We start from the raw sequence: 18914 nt of genomic DNA on the forward strand, positions 1-18914 counted from the left end.
TAGGAGGCAGGGCCGAGGGGAGAGGTTTCAGACCAGTAGGAATTTGAGTGCATTTGCTGGTGGAGAGAAGGAAAGAGAGGAGGCTAAGTTCTTGTGGAAGTGAGGAGGGACCCAGAGCTTCAGGGGAAGGGCTGATCTGGGCCTGGAGGGGAGATGGGGGGAAAGGCGAGAGAAGGAGGGTGAAGTGATGCTGAGCTGGGGTGAAAGAACAGGCAAGTCTTACTCTTCTTGGAATGGGCAGGGAGGGGACAGGCTTGGGGAGGAGGAGATGAAGCCTGAAGGGAAGGGAAGTGAGGAAGAGGGAGAAGGTGCAGCAGGAATTGAGCTCTTCACAGATGACTGGAGAACACAACTTCACATGGGCGCTAGCACCCTGCTTTGAAGGCCCTTTTCAGGGAACCTGGCAGCCCCAAAGATGGCCAGTTCCTGATCACTCACTGTGTGCTGAGAATTCTGCAATGGGGCCTGCTCAGGACCTTCCTGGCCATAAATGAATGTGTGGAGGCCTGGGCCTCCGTGGCTCTGTGTTGTTATTTCTAACTCACCCTGAATCAGCCACTGAATAACTGGAGGCTGCAGGGGTGGCCCTCCAAGCCCAGAAGCAACCACAGCATGGATTTCTCATCCCTATCATCACTAACACCATTATAACCAGCAGTCCCAGGAGGAATAGTATCAGTTATCACTCAGAGGTCCGGTATTATTAGAGATTTTGACATGAACTTGAAAGAGGCAGAAAACTTGGAATCCTGCTCCCTCCCCCATCACTCTTGCTAGGAAGATGTCAACACTTGGGAGCTCTGAGTTGGGTCCCAGCAACTGAGTCAGTGCACTCCCACTACCACCCCATGTAAAAGGGTAATGCATATTTCTTGTGCCAAGTATATAAAATCTAAGTAAATTAATATATTTGATGTTTTGCCAGAGGCTCTGAGGATCCTGGTCATGGTCTATGTGTAATATCAAAGCAAACATGGTCCCTGGATAAGCCTGCACCAAGAACCTCTTCTTCTGTGTCACGACTGCGCTTACAAAATTTCTGGAAAGTTTCTCTCAGAGTCAAGCTTGGACAGGATTTTATCTGCTTTCCAATATGTACTAGATGTCATATGCTAATAAAATATGCCTAAGATCTAGCCAAATGATCTCAACATTTTTTTTCCCTTTTCCTCTGCTTTCTTTTTATTCAGATGATTGGAAAGTTCAGTAAGTTTTACTTTTAAAAACACCTCATTTTTTGTGCAACCTGTATCGTGTTAATTTTGGAAAAAATACAGACAAGCACACATAAAAAATAAAAATACCCATAACTGTACAACACAGAGATAATTAACCTTATGGTATACATTGAAACTGATTTTCCTTTTCCTATATTATTTTGTAGATTGCTTTGTAGACTGCCTTTCTCCTGCTATACAGAGACTGTAGTCCCAGCTATCTGGGAGGCTGAGGTGGGAGGATCACTTGAGCTCGGGGGGTTGAGGCTGCAGTGAGGTCAGATCACACTACTGCACTCCAGCCTGGGTGACAGTGTGAGACCTTGCCTCAGAAAAAAAAATTATTGATCAAGATTGGGTTCAGGCTGGGCACAGTGGCTTGTGCCTCCAATCCCAGCACTTTGGGAGGCCAAGGTAGGTGGATCACCTGAGGTCAGGAGTTTGAGACCAGCCTGGCTAACATGGCAAAACTCTGTCTCTGCTAAAAATACAAAAATTAGCCAGGCGTGGTGGGCACGCTGGTAGTCCCAGCGTCTTGGGACGCTGAGGCAGGAGAGTTGCTTGAACCCGGGAGGTAGAGGTTGCAGTGAGCCGAGATCACGCCACTGCACTACAGCCTGGGCGACAGAGCGAGACTCCATCTCAAATTTAAAAAAAGACTAGGTTCAAGTGTTCTTGGCTAGAACTGATAAAAGTTCTCAGCGGCTCTGCACAGAATGCTTGTAGCAGCCACTGAGGATCACCGCCTAGATCCATCCTTTCTTTAGGAGATGCTACAGTACTTCTATAAACTTTCTCTCACTAACTCTTTGGTTAGCAGTCCTACAGAAAAGATGAGATAAAATGCTTAATTTTCCCCCTTATTTACCCATTTGCAGAATAATGAGCTGATTCCTTAGCAGCCTCCAAAGAATGATTAATGAGGCTTTTTTATGTTTTAATCATTAGGAATTCAGACATTTTCATGTATTTGATATATGTCAATCTATTGTAATTTTTGTAGCCATTATTCTTATTTATTTATTATTTATTTTTTTGAAATGTAGTTTTGCTCTTGTTGCCCAGGCTGGAGTGCAATGGTGCGATCTCAGCTCACTGCAACCTCTGCCTCCTGGGTTCAAGTGATTCTCCTGCCTCAGCCTCCCGAGTAGCTGGGATTACAGGCACCCGCCATCATGCCCGGTTAATTTTGTATTTTAAGTAGCAATGAGGTTTCACTATGTTGGTCAGGCTGATCTTGAACTCCTGACCTCAGGTGATCCACCCGCCTTGGCCTCCCAAAGTGCTGGGATTACAGGCGTGAGCCACTGAGCCCAGCCAATCATTATTTTTTGATGCTCAGATTATCCCATCTTTGGCCAGTGGAGTCTTTTCAACTTGGCTCCTGAATCTTCTGCACACATCCTAGTAATCTTTGATAATGTCCTGGCTTTCTTGTATGAAAAGATTTTCGAGGCTGATCTTGTACATTTCTTGCCCCAACCTGGAATCAGTCATTTTCCCAAGGAACCCTGGTTCCTTTTAATTGGTAATGGTATTTACAGATCACCATCAGAGTAGCTAGGGAAGCTCATGTTGTTATGGGTTAGTCATTATTTCCAGGCTTGTCAAAACTAGGACATACACATATTTCCTAGTTCTATGTATACAGGCTATTTGTCCTGTAGAATGCCCCATATTCCATATTTTCCCAGTTGCATTCGGATATTGTTGAGCATGTTCATCTGTCCCGTATACGTCTGTTACCCAGGCTGGAGTGCAGTGGCGTGAACACGGCTCACTGTAACCCCAAACTCCTGGGCTCAAGTGATCCTCCCACCTCAGCCTCCCGAGTAGCTAGGACTACAGACATCCACCCCCATACCCAGCTAAGTTCTCATTTTATTTTTATTTTTAGTAGAGATGAAGTCTCACTATGTTGCCCAGGGTGGTCTTGAACTCCTGGGCTTAAGTGATCCTCCTGCCTCAGGCTCCCGAAGTGCTGAGATTATAGGCGTGAGCCACCATGCTCAGCCTCAAACACTTTCCACTTCGTCTCTCTCTTTTATCAGGACTTTGGCTTTGGATTTTCTTTCTGTAGCTGCTCTTTCTATTCCTTGAATGATTCAGCCAGCTCTCCTCTAACACTTCTGCTAGTTAGGTGCATCTCTTTGCAAAGGGAACTCATTTTTTCCTCCAGTGTATATATTTTTAAACTTTTCGTTATGGAAAATTTCACATATAAAAAGGCAGAAAAAATAGTACTGTCAACCATGCCACCCCCATCACCCAGATTCAGCAATTTTCAATCATGGTCAGTTTTGTTTCCTTTATACCCCATCCACTTTCTTTGTATACTATTTTGAAAATTCCCGGAAATTATGCCATTTCATCCATAAAATATTTCAGCATTATTTTCTAAAAGATAAGGACACCTTAAAACATAAATCACACCTAAACAACTTTTCTTAAAACATTATCACACCTAAAATTTTAACTATAATATTTTTTTTGAGATAGGCTCTTGCTCTATTGCCCAGGCTAGAGTACAGTGGTGTGATCTTTGTTTACTACAACCTCAAACTCTTGGGCTCAAGCATTCCTTCCACCTCAGCCTCCTGCGTAGCTAGGACTACAGGCATGTGCCACCAAGTCTGGCTTACTTTTTATTTTTTGTAGAGATGGAGTCTCACTATATTGCTCAGGGTGGGAATTAATTTTCTGAGGAAAAGAATACATCATTCATTTGTAACTAGTATTTCCAATTCAAAATTAGGATTATAAGATTTGTATTTATCTTCTTTTTCTTTTTTAAAACAGCTTTATGATATATAATTGACACAGCAAAAAATTGTTTACCTACTATATTTGACTTTATATTTGTATCTCTTTTAAGCTGATATCCTTGTTTCCAGTGACATTAACACAACTACTTTTTTTGCTTGATCCTAACGTATACATATAGAAAATGTATATAATGGTTTCAGAAAAACAATACCAGTATACTACTAACACTACCATTACTAAAAACAATTTAAGGTTTCTTTGCAGTTCCTTCTGCCTTAGGGTATACCCCACTAGAAGAACAGACAAATTACTTTGCATTTGCCAGTTGAAATAATTCTGCTGAGTTTAATTTATCAATGACATGATACATAGTTAGGTTCATTTGTTTCATTCTGCTTTTGTTTTTAAGGGAGAGCTTTTCCCTCATTTTAATTGATTTTGTTTAATGATGATATAGAGTTTTGCATAGTTACACAATTAAATTCACAAACAAAATATATTCAAAGAAGTCTAGCTTTCATCTCTGTCCCGTTACTTCTAGTCCCATACAGTATTCATTTTTATTAGTTTTATTGTATCCTTTTTTTCTTGATATAAGTAAATAAATGAAACGTGTGTGTGTGTGTGTGTGTGTGTGTATTCCTGTTCCCTTCTTTATTCACTAAAAATGTAACACAGTATACATACTGTTTTGTCTATTTTTCTTTTTTTACTAAACAATATATCCTGGTGAGTACTCCATTATAATTACATACTCAATAATACTCCCAGGATTGATTATGTACCTTATTTTATTCAATCAATCTCCTGGGTTGTTTCCAGACTTTTGTAAAGTAGGTGCTACTAGTAGTGGTTACAATGAATAACTTAATGCATATGTATTTTCTATTTGCCAATGTGTCTTTGAAATAGATTCCTAAAAGTGGGTTTCCTGGATCAAAGGGAAAGTGTATATCTTTGATTTTGCTCTATACTGCCAAATTCCCCTCCACAGGGATTGTGCCATTTTGCAATACCCACCAGTGATGTATGAAAGTGCCACTCCCCCACAGCCCCTGCAACATCACCAAGAGTACACTGTCAAACATTTCGATTTTGTTAGTCTGATAGAAAAAAATAGTATTTCACTGTCATCTTAATTTGCATTTCTTTTGTTATGAGTGGAATTTAGCATTATTTCATATATGGAAGAGCCATTTGCAGTTCTTTTTCTATAAACTTTATTCGTATCTCTTGCCTATTTTTTAGGTATTGTTTTTTTCTTCTCTTTTTTTAAAGTTCTTTATATATTTAATATATAAACTCTCTGAGATACAGTTACAAATATTTCCCCTTGTTTGTTTGTTTATTTATTTACTTGGGTTGTGGTGTTTTCTTTTCTTTATTTCCCCCCTCATTTTTGCAAAAGATTTTTATTTTTTCTCAAAGCAGGAGGCAGAAAGCTGCTGCTATGGTCACTTTTGGCCTCCCACACAATAGGTTTTTGTTGTTGTTGTTGTTGTTTTAAGTCAAATTTATCAGTCTTTCCCCTATTGCTTCTGGAGTTTGAGTCATAGGAAAGTTTTTCTCATCCCCAGGTTATAGAGAAATTCATCCATACTTTTTTAGTACTTGTGTGTTTTCATGTTTTACATTTAAATCTCTGGTCTATTCTGGTTGGTTTAAAGACCAGATCCAATTTTATCTAGTTCCATATGACTAACAAAGGCCTCTCTTTACCTCTTCTAAGACTATCCTGTGGCTTTTCTTCACCTTTTCTTTGGAGATTTGCATGCTTGTTTTTTTCTCCTGGTTTCCCCTCCTTGTATCATTGATTGCAGCTGCATGGATTCAAAGACTGTTCCCTCAACATCTCCTGCGCTGTGCTCTAGTCTCTTCCTCCTCCTCCTTCTCTTGGCCACAGGCATGCTTTCATGGTGATGGGGAGATCAGGTTTCAAGGTGGGAACAAGGACTTGGAACACTCTACATTCTTGTTACCCTAGAACTCCCAGAAAGGACAGTGGTGGATGTGGAATTTCTAACAATCACAGCCAGCACCATAACTTTCCCCAACATCATCCTCACCTCCATCACTACATCACCAACACTTTTATTACCAAGTTTCAAGCGATCATCTACCAACTCTGCCATATTCATTCAAGGTTTCAGCATCTGTCTCATATTCTACGCAAACCCAATTCTTGCTCAATTATTTTCAGAAACTTCAATGCCTACTACAACTCTGGCCTCGAAGATGACTTACTTGACTCCAGTGACCCTCTCATCTTCACTCCACGTCAGGCACTCAGTCCCACAGCCACATTCTGAAACTCTTCATCACTTTGAAAATATTAATCTCCAATACTCTCTGAATGCAATTTCTTCATGTTCTATTTTCTCTTTCTCTCCTTTGCCTTCTACACTCCAAACCCACTTGATTTCTATACATACTTCTAGTCTATTATCTCTCTTGGCTAGATCCCATCCATCTCCTCAGTCTCACTCTTGCCAGGGTCCTGTACCCGTTGGTTCCACTGTTCTTTTGTCCCACACATCAGGCAAAATCCAACCAGAGATTTATCTAATCTTACACTGTTGTACCTTTTATACTTGAGGGGCTGCGAGAACACACACACATATACACTAAAGTGCACTGATGCCACCACAAATTTATGAGGCGCTAGGCCCTCAACTTTGCTCAGCAGCTATTCCAAACATTCTCTACTCTCCATAAACTCTATCCTTTTCCAACTCTCTTTAAGCAGGTATCTTTTCTCTTACTTCACAGAAAAACCAAGACCATCAGATAGGTACTCCCTCAGCTTCTGGCTTCCTTACCCACAAATCTATCAGCCCCTTTACCTATTCTTAAATTTGGCCTCCTTACCCCATCCCTATGACACCAAAGCAGATCTTTCTATCATGCTATGGATTCCATTTCTGTTTGTTTCTCTTTATGCACACAATAAGGCTCAGGTCTCTCCCCTGTGAAAACAAACAAACAAACAAACAAATTCGACAAAGCTTCCTGGCCATGTACCCGCTTTAGCTACCAGCCTCTCTTTCATCCCTTCATGGCAAAAGTTCTAGGAAGAGCAGTGGATATTCTGTCTCCACTTCCTCATCTCCTAGTCACCCTCCAATCTAATGCAATCTAGATTTTACTCCTCTGGGACTACTGTTATATATACTCCCAGCGCAGCACTATTTGTAGACATGTCCGTCTTCTTGCATTTACACATGCATTATCTCTGCCTGAAATGTACACCTCTGCTCTATTTCCCAACCACTTTCCTTCTCTATAGGCCTGGAAAAAATGCATTCTTACTTTTAAAAAAATTTTTAATAGGCACATAATAATTGTACATATTTATGGAGTACAAAGTGATGTTGTGATACATATAATGTATTGTGATCCAATCAGGGTAATTAGCATATCCATCATCTCAAACATTTATCATTTCTTATTTATTTTTAGACAGAGTCTCGCTCTGTTGCCCAGGCTGGAGTGCAGTGGTGTGATCTTGGCTCACTGCAACCTACTCTCCCAGGTTCAAGCAATTCTCCTGCCTCAGCCTCACGAGTAGCTGGAATTACACGTGTGCACCACCACGCCCAGCTAATGTTTGTATTTTTAGTAGAGACAGGGTTTCGCCATGTTGGCTAGGCTGGTTTCAAATTCTTGACCTCAGGTGATCTGCCCGCCTCGGCCTCCCAAAGTGTTGGGATGACAGGCATGAGCCACTGCACCCGGCCAACATTTATCATTTCTTTGTGTGGAGAACATTCAATATCTTCCTTCTAGCTATTTGAAACTATATATTATTGTTAACTACAATCACCCTAGAGTGCCATGGAACACTAGAATTTATTCCTCCTATCTAGCTGTGATTTTGTATAATTTGACAAGTCTCTCCCTATTTCTCACTTCCCAGCCTCTGGCATCCTCTGTTCTGTTTCATTTTCATCAAGCTGAAAAACTACTTCCTCAGGACAGTCTCCCCTGACTCCCAGAGGGAGGCTTGCATTCTTCCTCCAGTGTTCCCACTGCACTTTGTTCATCCCCTGTGAGGTGGCTTGGCACCTGCAGAGGCCTTGGAAAATGGGCTGGGGCCCATAAACAACAGGAAATGTCAGGGTGGGGTGATGGTAGAGATGGTGTGTGTGTGTTAATTATGCAGGTGGCCTAACCTCAGGCTATGCCTGGAACAGAATCCAGGGGCTTCCATCCAGACCAGTGTGCCAGTTTGGGGGCCTGGCCAGGGTGGAGGTGGCCCTTAAGGTATAGAATGACTGGTCAGACTAGCGGGGGTGTGGGATGCCTGACCTGCTTGCCCTGGCCTAGGGGGTAGCAGGGGAGGGTGGGGCAGGCTCCAAAAGACAGGCCCCAGCCCGCCAGCCCCGCCAGCACCCCGGCACGCGAGGCAGCCTCAGGATCAGGTTTCAGCAGGGTGTGTGTGAGTGCGTGAGAAGGACCCGGGGAAGGAGGAGACGGAAGTTACACTGGAACTTGCCTATCCTTTCTCCTTAGATCCTACGGCCTAGTAGTTTGGGGGTTTGGGGCCCTGGGAGAGTACATGCTGAGTGTGGATCTGACCCCTGTGTCTCTCACAGCATAGATGGAACCTCAGGAGCCAGGAGGCTGCCCTGCTCGCAGACCTGTAGACTGAAAGAGGACTATGATTAAGCATAAGGGTCAGGCTAACCAGCCAGGAAGGGCAACCTGGGGCCCTCCTAAGAGATCTTCCAGCTCACTTAATGCTCAAAAATGTGGCTAAGGTGCAGCGTATAAGGTGAATGTCCTCAACACTGGCTCATCAACCTAAACCATGTTCTGGCTTCAGCTTGACATCTGTGCCTGGTTGGTTGGGTGGCCAGCCTTTTAGCCATTTCTCCCAATGACTGTGACGAGTGCAAGCAGCCCATGAGACAAAGGGAAGGCAGAGCCCAGCAATGAGTTCTTAGACCAGGGACCACAGCACATCAGTCCGTTATATTCAACCACAGGCCTTGGCTCCCACAAGGTGAGACTGTCATCCAACAGGATGAAGCCAAATCCCACAGATCCACCTTCCTAGAACCTTCTCTGAGTAGTGATGGCATAGACATAACGTAGGGAGATAGGTGTTCTAGAGTCTACATGGTCTTGCTTGGGATCTAGCTGCTGCAGCCCCACCATAAAGGGCCATGCACAGGAAGAGCCTGGTGTATGTCTAAGCAAGTAATGCGAACACTTTCTAAATGCCCTGTCAAATACGTGTCTTGCTGCGTTCCCCTTGCTGACCACTTGAATGAATCCCATGGGAGATGGGTCCTATGGGGGAGCAGGAGTCGAAGGAGAAAGGATGGTAAGTTTAAGAGCAGGTGGGCATCATATGTCCTGAGAGAGGCAGCTCAGAGGTAAAGAGACAAACATCAGGTGCCAACCAACAAGTACTATTCCAAGCCTGTTCGGGAAGCTCTTGCTTCCATATCTTACACGGGACTAGATGGAGCTGGAAAACACGGCCCCATCCAACAACTGCTTGCCTACTCAGTGCTAGGTCCTGTGCTGAGTACGAGCTCAGAACCTAAAAGTAAATTAGGCTTGGTCCTTTCCTCAAGAAGCTAGTGATAGAGACAGGTAGAGAAATAATCATAAGAAAATATATGTCCACATTCTATATTCTGGAATAGGATGCTATATTTTGGTACAAAGGTCACTGACCAACTTGAGGGTACTGGAAAGACATCTCAAAGGAGATAATGGCAAAGCTGAGCTAAGCCTTGAAAGACAAGTAAATAAACGTTAAGCCTGGTGGAGAATGTTCAGAAGGGTAGTTCTAAGACAAAGGCACAGAAGAGAAGAGAACCATAAGTAACTGTCCCTTCAAGATAAGGAGAGAGAATGCTGAGGCTGGAGGAGGGAAGCAGCCCCCATCAACGGCAGAGGAACTTCAGCCTGGCACCCTCCCCACCCCTCACCCTTGTAACTCTGCCCTCTAGTTCCACCCAGGCAGGTGGAGCAATGTGTGAGGAAGAATGAGCAGGCAAGTGCATTCTGACTAGGTGTAAACAAAGCAGCTGAGATGCAAATACTGCACAGAAGGAAAAGGCCAGGCAGGGCGTGCATCAGCACTGCAGGGCTGGCCTGGTGCCTGAGGCTGTGTCAGGACCAATTTCAAGCTGGATCATCACTGGTACTTTCAGGCACTCAGTTCATGCTCTTTCTTGTTGGCATGTTGCAGTGGATATCCACATCTCTTCCCCTGTCTTCTACAATAGCATCCCCCTTTTCATTCCATATGCTCCTGGTTTGGCTGATCCCCACCACTGCTACTGGGATGGGCACATGTCTGGGCTGACCAATCAGGAGACCCCTTCCTAAGTGGTTCAAGAATGGGCACCTGGCCAGGCATGGTGGCTCATGCCTGTAATCCCAGCACTTTAGAAGGCTGAGGTGGGAGAACTGTTTGAGCCTAGGAGTTTGAGACCAGCCTAGGCAACACACTGAGACCCTGTCATTATGAAAAAAAAAATTGAAAAATTTAGCCAGTCATGGTAGTGCACGCCTGTAGTCCCAGTTACTTGGGAGGCTGAGGCAGGAGGACCGCTTGAGCCTGGAAGGGTCGAGGCTGCAGTGAGCTATGATCTTGCCACTGCACTCCAGCCTGGGCAACAGAGTGAGAGCCTGTCTCAAAAATAAATAAATAAATAAATAAAAGAATGGGCACTTGACCTAAGTGCTATGCATCATGGTCTTCTCTGAGATTTCATATTTGGACGCTGGGGGCTGTGGGAGTCTCTTTTCTTCTCTAAGATAGTGACCTATACAAACCATGCAAGCCCAGAACAGGGTCAGGCAAACTACAGCCTATAGGCCAGCTGCCTGTTTCTATAAATAAAGTTTTATTTTATTGGAATACAGCCACACCTATTCATTTAAACAATGTATGGCTGCTTTTGACCTACAACAGTAGAGACTTGTGACAGAGACTATATGGCCCACAAAGCCGAAAACATCTACTATCTGGCCCTTTAAGAAAAACAATGTGCCAACTTCGAGCTTAGAACTGCTGGAGCCATCTTCTATGGCTGCAGGGAGAAAGACACTGAGTCCTAGATTCAGGTGGGCCTAAAGATAGTTCAGGTCCTGAACTTCACAGTTACGTAAACTAATACAATTTCCTTTTTGCTTGAATTCATTTGACATGGGATATTACCAACTGCAACTGCTACCTAGAAGGTAAAGGTTAAGCTCCTCAGTCTGATTTACAAGGCTCCTGTCTACCTCTCCAGCCTCAGATACCCCCTCTTCTCCTCCCTTTCCCTACGCTTTAGCCCCGTACAACTATGTATAATTTCCAGAGTCTACCAGGCTCTTTAACGCCTCCATGCCTCTATACCACTGTTCCCTCTGCCTGGGGTTCTCATCTCCTTATCATTCACATGCTGAACTTCTGCTCATTCCTCAAGACTGGACTGCAGCATCTCTACCTCTCTGAGGTCTTCCCTGAGCCACACAGGGCTGACCAAACCCTCCTCTGGGTCATCAGTGTTCTTTGTGCACAGTGACCTCTTAGCACATGCTAATGTTATTGCCCAGTTCCCCAGCAGGCTGTGTAGCACCCCCCGGCTCGCAGCCAAGCACATAGCAGGTGCTCAGCAAATGCCTGTGAGCTGCAAGAGACAGGAGCAGCTTGGGGTGACAGCCTCCACCATGTGGATCTTCCAGGGCTAATCCAGGCCACTTCCTGCTCACCTGTGGCAGTCTGGGGACCCCCTCTGTGTGATCCTCATGGACACTTTGATCTCCCTGTTCCAAAGCACCAGGCTTCCAGTGATGTTTCCAATGTTCACAGACACCCCCACCCCCCGTTCTGAAATACTGCCAGCTACTGCCCCCACCCCGCCTGCCTAGGAACTGTGGCCACATCCGTGTCCAGACAAGCTGGAGCCACATGCATGACATGTGTGACAGGCAGGGAGGCCTGTGCTGAAGGAGGAGAGGAGAGGCTGAGCCAGAGGCCCTCAAGGGGGCAGTGCCTGGGCTCCTGCTGACAGGCTCCCACTGACTCTGCTGACAGCCTGTGCCTTGTGGAGAGGAAGGAGGGAGGGAAGTGGGGAACGTAGGGGAGGAAACTGTGTGCTGAGAAGCTGCCATGACAGGCAGGCGCCCCTGCCTCAGGAAGAGCCTGGTTGATGGCCAGATTGTCTGCAGAGGCCACATAACCCAAAGCCCAAAGGCACGGTCCTGTTGGTGACCAGCATCTACCGTCCGTGTCTCTAATATGTGCTAAGCCCCAGCTTATCTCAGGCTCTGTGCTAGTCATTGGGAATATAAAAAGCTCAGAGGCTGGGCGTGGTGGCTCACGCCTGTAATCCCAACACTTTGGGAGGCTGAGGCGGGTGGATCACCTGAGGTCGGGAGTTCAAGACCAGCCTGGCCAACATGGTGAAACCCTGTCTCTACTGAAAATACAAAAATTAGCCAGGCACGGTGATGGGTGTCTGTAATCCCAGCTACTTGGGAGGCTGAGGTAGGAGAATCACTTGAACCCGGGAGGAGGAGGTTGCAGTGAGCTGAGATCGCACCATTGCACTCCGGTCTGGGTGACAGAGTGAGACTCCGTCTCAAAGGAAAAAAAAAAAAGAACTCAGAGTCCCCGCCTTGATGGATAATGGGTGAGGCAGCCAAACAGAGAGGCAGTTATGAAATATATGATCAACGTCACAATAATAACAACAGTAATAATAGCAATGACAACTGAGTTCTTACTGCATTCCTGGCACTGTTCTAAGTGCTCTCTCCATTTTCGTATTTAATCTCACAGTGACCTCAGGATGGGCACTATTTATATCCTCGTTCGTATTAACCGCATTGCTTCTGGTAATACATGAAAGTCACTGGCCCCTTAGGGAACACACTATTGGGGAATGGAGAGGACAGAACCAACTGCAGGGGTTGAGGAGGGAAAGAAGTGAGCAAGTGTTCAAGACAGAGATCAGACAATTTCTAAAGAGACTTGGTAGTGAAGGAGAGGACAGAAGTGGAATGGAGGCTGGAGATGAAGTGGGATGGTGAAGAACTGAGATGTTTGTATTCAGATGGAAAGGAGACAAGCGGAGAGAGGGAGCGGGTAGGTGACAGCCAGTGTAACAGTGGAATGAAGCCCGGGAGGAGAGGAAGGGGATAGATCCAGAGTATGAGGGGAGGAAGACAGAAGACAGGATATCTTTTCCGTGGAAAGGGAGGGGGATGTGAAGATGGCTACTCTGACAGGTGAGCTTAGAGGTATGGGGAACCTGAGAAAATGCTCACCACATCGACTCTTTTCCTTGGGAAGATTTGGGGTTGTAGTGTGAGGGTGTAGACTGTAGGGACTTATGAATAGGAAAGATTTGGGACAGTCACCATGGTAAGTCACACTGACCTCTTAGCACTTAGCACATGCTAATGTTATTGCCCAGTTCCCCAGCAGACTTTGTGGCACCCCTAGCTCTCAGCCAAGTACACAGCAGGTGCTCCGTAAATGCCTGTGGGCTGCAAGAGACAGGAGCAGCTTGGGGTGACAGCCTCCACCATGTGGATTTTCCAGGGCCAACCAGACCAATTCATGCTCCCCTGGGACAGGGACAAGGATTGCTAAGCTGTGCACAGAGGCTGGAGAGCATGAAGCCACAGTAGCACCAAGGCTGTGTTTGTGTGTCGCCAAGGCAGTGGTGCCAAGCAGCCCACAAGTAGGAGCAGGAAAAGTCAGATGGATCCAACCACGTTTGGGCCCTGCTGTAGCAGGTTTGATGGAAGGACAGGAGTATGATGGGATTCAAAGCAGTGGTGAGAATACCAGTGATACGCAGGGTCACGGTGCAGGAGCAGTGGCTCTGGCTTTGATGGTGAGGAAGGCAGGGGCCAAGCTAATGTAGTTGATCAAGCCAAAACCTAGGAGTCATTCTTTTTTCTCTTTTAGTCCCATATTCCCAGATCCTCACAAAGAGCAACACCTATTTTACAAACAAATCTCTCTCTTGCCAACTGGATGGCATCCCTTGGAGTCATTCTTGACTCATCTCTTTTTCTTGGCTGCCTCTCATCCAATTCATCAGCAAGTCCTGTTAATACAATCACTAAACATATTCTAAATTCACCCACTTACCTCTCTCCACTGCTACGGCCCTAGTCCAAATAATCATTTCTGGACCACTATGGTGGTCAATGTGCAGCTTCTGCTCTTGTCTTTCTCTCAGAGTCCATTCTCTCGAGGAGGCCAGGATGATAAATCATCAACCATACCACGCCAACCATGCCATGAAGGTTCGAACCTTCTCACTGTCTCCAAATAAAGCCAAACCACAGGTTAAAGGGCCCAATGCTCACGTCTCACCTCACCCCAGATCCTCCTCCTTCCTCACTCTGTTATAGCATACTGGCCTTCTGTCCAGTCCTTAAATACAAGCCTTTTTCTGAGTCTGGACCTTTCCAGAACGGCTCTGCATCTTTCCAAGGCTGGTTCTATGTTTTCATTCAGATTTCTGTTGAAATGTCACCTCCTCAGGGACGTCTTCTCTGACTCTTCTGTCTAAAGTGGGTTTCCTGCCGCAGTCATTCTCTAACATGTCATCTTCTCTTGTTTTCTCCATAAGCACGTATCACTCTTTGTGCATTGCTTCCTGTCTCCCATGTGTACTTGTTTGTTATTATCTGGAGGGTGTAAGCTCCATGTGAACAGGAGCTGCTCATTCTGTTCACTGTTATGCCCCCCAGTACTTAGAATTGTGCCCAGCATAAAAGGTGCTGAATAAATATTTGGTAAGTGAGATCAGAGATCTGCCTTCCACCAAATCTACAAAACTACCGTGTCTGCTCTTCCTTCTTGATAAAACTGAGCAAAATTCCATTCTTCTGTCAAAGATCAATATTTCCACATGGGCAACGTCTTCGTATCTCAAGAGTAAAGGCTGACATCCTTACAACAGCCTATAAGGCCATCTATGATCTCCCTCACCCCAACTTCCTCTCTGGTCTCATCTCCTACTACTCTCCCTCTGTTCACAGTCCCCCAGCCACACTCCTTGCTGCCTTAGGGCCTTGACTAGAGCTGTTTCCTCCGCCTGGAATGTTCTTCCTCAGACACACATTTGCCTCATTCCTCGCCTCCTTCCAGTCTTTATTCAAATCTCTCATTTCCCTTGAGGCCAACCCTCACCATCCTATTTAATAATGCAACTTGCTCCTGTCACCTTGCCATACTTTCTTTCTTCCCGTGGCATTTATCTTGTGGTAATTTACTAAATATTTTACTTCTTAGTTGTTTATTGCTTGTGTTTTTCTGGTAGGATGTACACTTCCTAAAGTAAGATTTTGAGATGAGGATATAATCCTGGATTATCTAGGTGAGCCCTAACACCATTGTGAATCCTTAGAGGAGAGAGGTGGAGAGAGATTTGACCACACACAGACGAAAAGGCAATGTGACCACAGGTCAAGACTGGAGAGATGCGGCCACGAGACAAGAGATGCTAGCAGTCGCCAGAGGCAGAAGAGGCGAGAGACGGATATGACCTAGAGCATCTGGAGGGAGCCCAGCCCTGCTAACACCTTGATTTCAGTCCAGGAATACTGACTTTGAACTTCTGTCCACCAGAACTGTGAGGGAATCATCTGTTAGGGCAGCCACAGGAAATTAATACAGATACATTACTTTCTGAACCCCTAGAAATGGGATTCCTGGAAGGGAAGGTTTCAGCCATCTTTTTTCCTCTGCTAAGGAGTGAGACAACATGACAGAGAATGAGCAGATGCTGTCCTGTGAGATGAGACCCTCTACCTTCAGGGAAGGGGCACGAGGGCAGTCATTGCTGACCACTATCTGCTCTGCATCCAATCATTGGTTACAGTCCCAGGCAGGTTTTAAAAAGAAAAGGCTGGAAAATATGACTGTTTACAGGAGGGTTCAAGTTCCAGATATCCAGACACATATTTCTAACTGGGGGTTGCTGAATCTCCATCTCAAACTTAGACCTGTATCCTGAGCTCAAGACTTATATATCCAACTGCACCTGGAGTATCTTGCCCAAGATATCCTACTGGCACCTAGGCTCAACACATCAAAAAAGGAGCCCATTATCTTCCGCTAAACCTATTCCATCTCTCTTTTCTTCAGTGAAGAGCATCCAAGTCACAGATTAAGGGGAGACCTATCTGCTTGTTCGCTATCTCTGGGGTCCTGAATGTGGCCTCTGTGTGTTTCTCTGCAGGGAAGTGAGAAGGGTGAGCCAACTCTGCTGACCAGGGAAGTCGGAAGACCCTGCACCCACGTGGCTAGATGACATCACAATCATCATCATCGCCCCAGACTGGGCAATGCATGAATGCAGACTGCTCCTGGAATTTCCCATGCAGGTCCCCCTTAGTCCTAGCTGGGGACTCTGTTCCTACAGGAAAATACTATAGCTGCCTTCTTCAGTCCAGGGGCTCAAACATTGTTCCTGACTTTGGAGACCTTGGGTGAGGCTGTAGGGGCAGAATCCTCTCTCTCTGAACAACTGATCAAATGGGATGGGTCAAGCTAGTGATAGAAACCTGTCACAGACTATTGTCAAGATGCATAGGGAGAACTGTCCCACAATAAGAATTCCAGCCCCCATACAAACGCAGAGGCTGGTATTCCTACTATTTCTGCCATTTTTCACCTCTGCTCGCCTCCTGGGCGAGCTGAGGTGACAGTTTTATCACCATGCCTTGTCTTTAACATCACGTGCCTAGTACCTAGAACAGCACCTAGCATATTATAGGTAATGAATGAATGAATGAATGAATGAATGAATAGCTACAACAATGGGCCCTGCCCACTGGATAGGGACCTGTCACAACCATAACTACTGGGCTGCAGCATTCCTCTTTCACATTCGTCCATCCACAGGCAATGAGCACCCCATGGCCATCCAGCCAACCACCAGGAAGGAGGACCAGAGACTTGCTGTAGGTCATTCTAGACACATGACACCTTTCCAGGCCATAGTACTGCCAATACCTGGTAAAGTTATGGAGATAAGCAAGTCCCAGCCTATCTTGTCCCTTCATTGGAAGATCTTCAGCAGCTCCACATTACTGACTCAGGCCCAAATCTCTAGCCTTTCCTGCCATAGTACCTTACGATGGCCTCTATGGACTGAATCTTTTATACCTGACAGCTAAGAGCCTCGATCCCGATGCTTGACTGGCTCTCTCCCCTCAGGGTCTGCTCTATGACTTGAGCTGCTTTTCTTCCAGTCTTGATGTTCTAGGGCCACAAATCATTTATGATCCCTGTGCTTGGCAAGTCTAGTACCCCCTTCCTTGACAGATCTCTCCCTGTTCAACTATAGGCTCAGTCAAAAATAAAGTGAAGAGAAATTCTAAGCTGGGCACAGTGGCTCATGCCTGTAATCCCAGCACTTTGGGAGGCCGAGGCGGGCGGATTGCTTGAGCCCAGGAGTTTGAGATCAGCCTGAGCAACATGGCGAAACCCTGTCTCTACAAAAAATTTAAAAAATTATCCTTCCATGGTGGCAAGGTAATCCCAACTACTTGGGAAGCTGAGTGGGGAGGATCACTTGAGCCTGGAATGTCGAGGCTGCAGTGAACCAAGATCACACTACTGTACTCCAGCCTAGATGACAGAGTGAGACCCCGTCTCAAAAATAAGAAGAAGAAGAAGAAGAAGAAGAAGAAGAAGAAGAAGAAGAAGAAGAAGAAGAAGAAGAAGAAAAAGAAGAAGAGAAATTCTAAAGCAATTATCATCAGGTGCAGTATTTTTTGTGTATTCTTTTATCAAAAAGCAGGAAACAGGAGAGATGAATTTTCTTCATGTATTAGTCTGTTCTCACGCTGCTATAAAGAAATACCCAAGACTGGGTCATTTATAAAGGAAAGAGGTTTAATCGACTCACAGTTCTGCATGGCTGGGGAGGCCTCAGGAAACACAATCATGGCGGAAGGTGAAACAGGAGCAGGCACCTTCTTCACAAGGTGGCAGGAGAGAGTGAGTACAAGCAGGGGAAATGCCAGATGCTTATAAAACCATTCACTATCATGAGAACAGCATGGGGGAAACCCCCCATGATCCAATCACTTCCCACCAGGTTCCTCCCATGACACGTGGGGTTTATGGGGATTACAATTCAAGATGAAATATGGGTGTGGACAAAGCCAAACAATATCACTTCCAAACATAGAAAGTGGTAAACTCCAAGGCAGGCCTGCCTTGGCCTCCCCTCCTCCAGTGATCTTAATCTCTTTCCTATCTCAGCTATTTACTCCTAAATTATATGTTAAACTAGGTCGCTGCTAATAACTAAAGCCCTCTCTAATATCAGTCTCAAGCTCACTCCCTGACTGCCTCCATGTATCTATAGCTCACCTGCTCTCGTAGCTAAACTCGTACAATCCTCAACACACTGAAATCATCAAGCCATTGGTTTGACCGTCTTTTCACTGTCCTTTACTTCCTTATATTCTTACTGCAATTCTCATCCAGCTTAAATTCCAAATCAATCATTATAATCACTTCTTTGCATTCACCCTCAGCTTCTTTGTTCCTTTCTCATTTGGGGGAAACACAGCTTTGATTAAATCGAAATTCCTACCTACTCTGGGGATGTACCTACACAGCTGAATATGTCTGGCTGGAGAAAAACCATGCTGGTTGCTGGCTGGTCTCACTCAAAATACCAGTGAGGCCCTTATGCTTCCTGGCAATCATATATGTTATCAGCTCAGTCATTCTTCCATTCTCCTAGATGACTACTCATACTTTCTCTTTTCTCTCTACACTTCCAACACCTCCCTCATTCTTGTTCCCATAACCTTGTTTACCATGGTACTGAAATATGTGAAACAAACAGAACAGAATGTTTACAAGCTGCATATCACTACTTGCCTGCATTTGTGCCTATATTCTCTACTTTATGTTTGAACTGCCCATATTTG

General features: G+C 45.2%; 1 protein-coding gene across 27 annotated transcripts in view; it reads right to left on the bottom strand.

Moving 5' to 3' along the window:
* Nucleotides 1-18914, bottom strand: part of ST3GAL3 (ST3 beta-galactoside alpha-2,3-sialyltransferase 3) — a 224899-nt gene that overhangs the window by 36546 nt on the left and 169439 nt on the right.

Source organism: Pan troglodytes, chromosome 1, assembly GCF_028858775.2.
Source record: "Pan troglodytes isolate AG18354 chromosome 1, NHGRI_mPanTro3-v2.0_pri, whole genome shotgun sequence".
Classification (NCBI taxonomy): Eukaryota; Metazoa; Chordata; class Mammalia; order Primates; family Hominidae; genus Pan; species Pan troglodytes.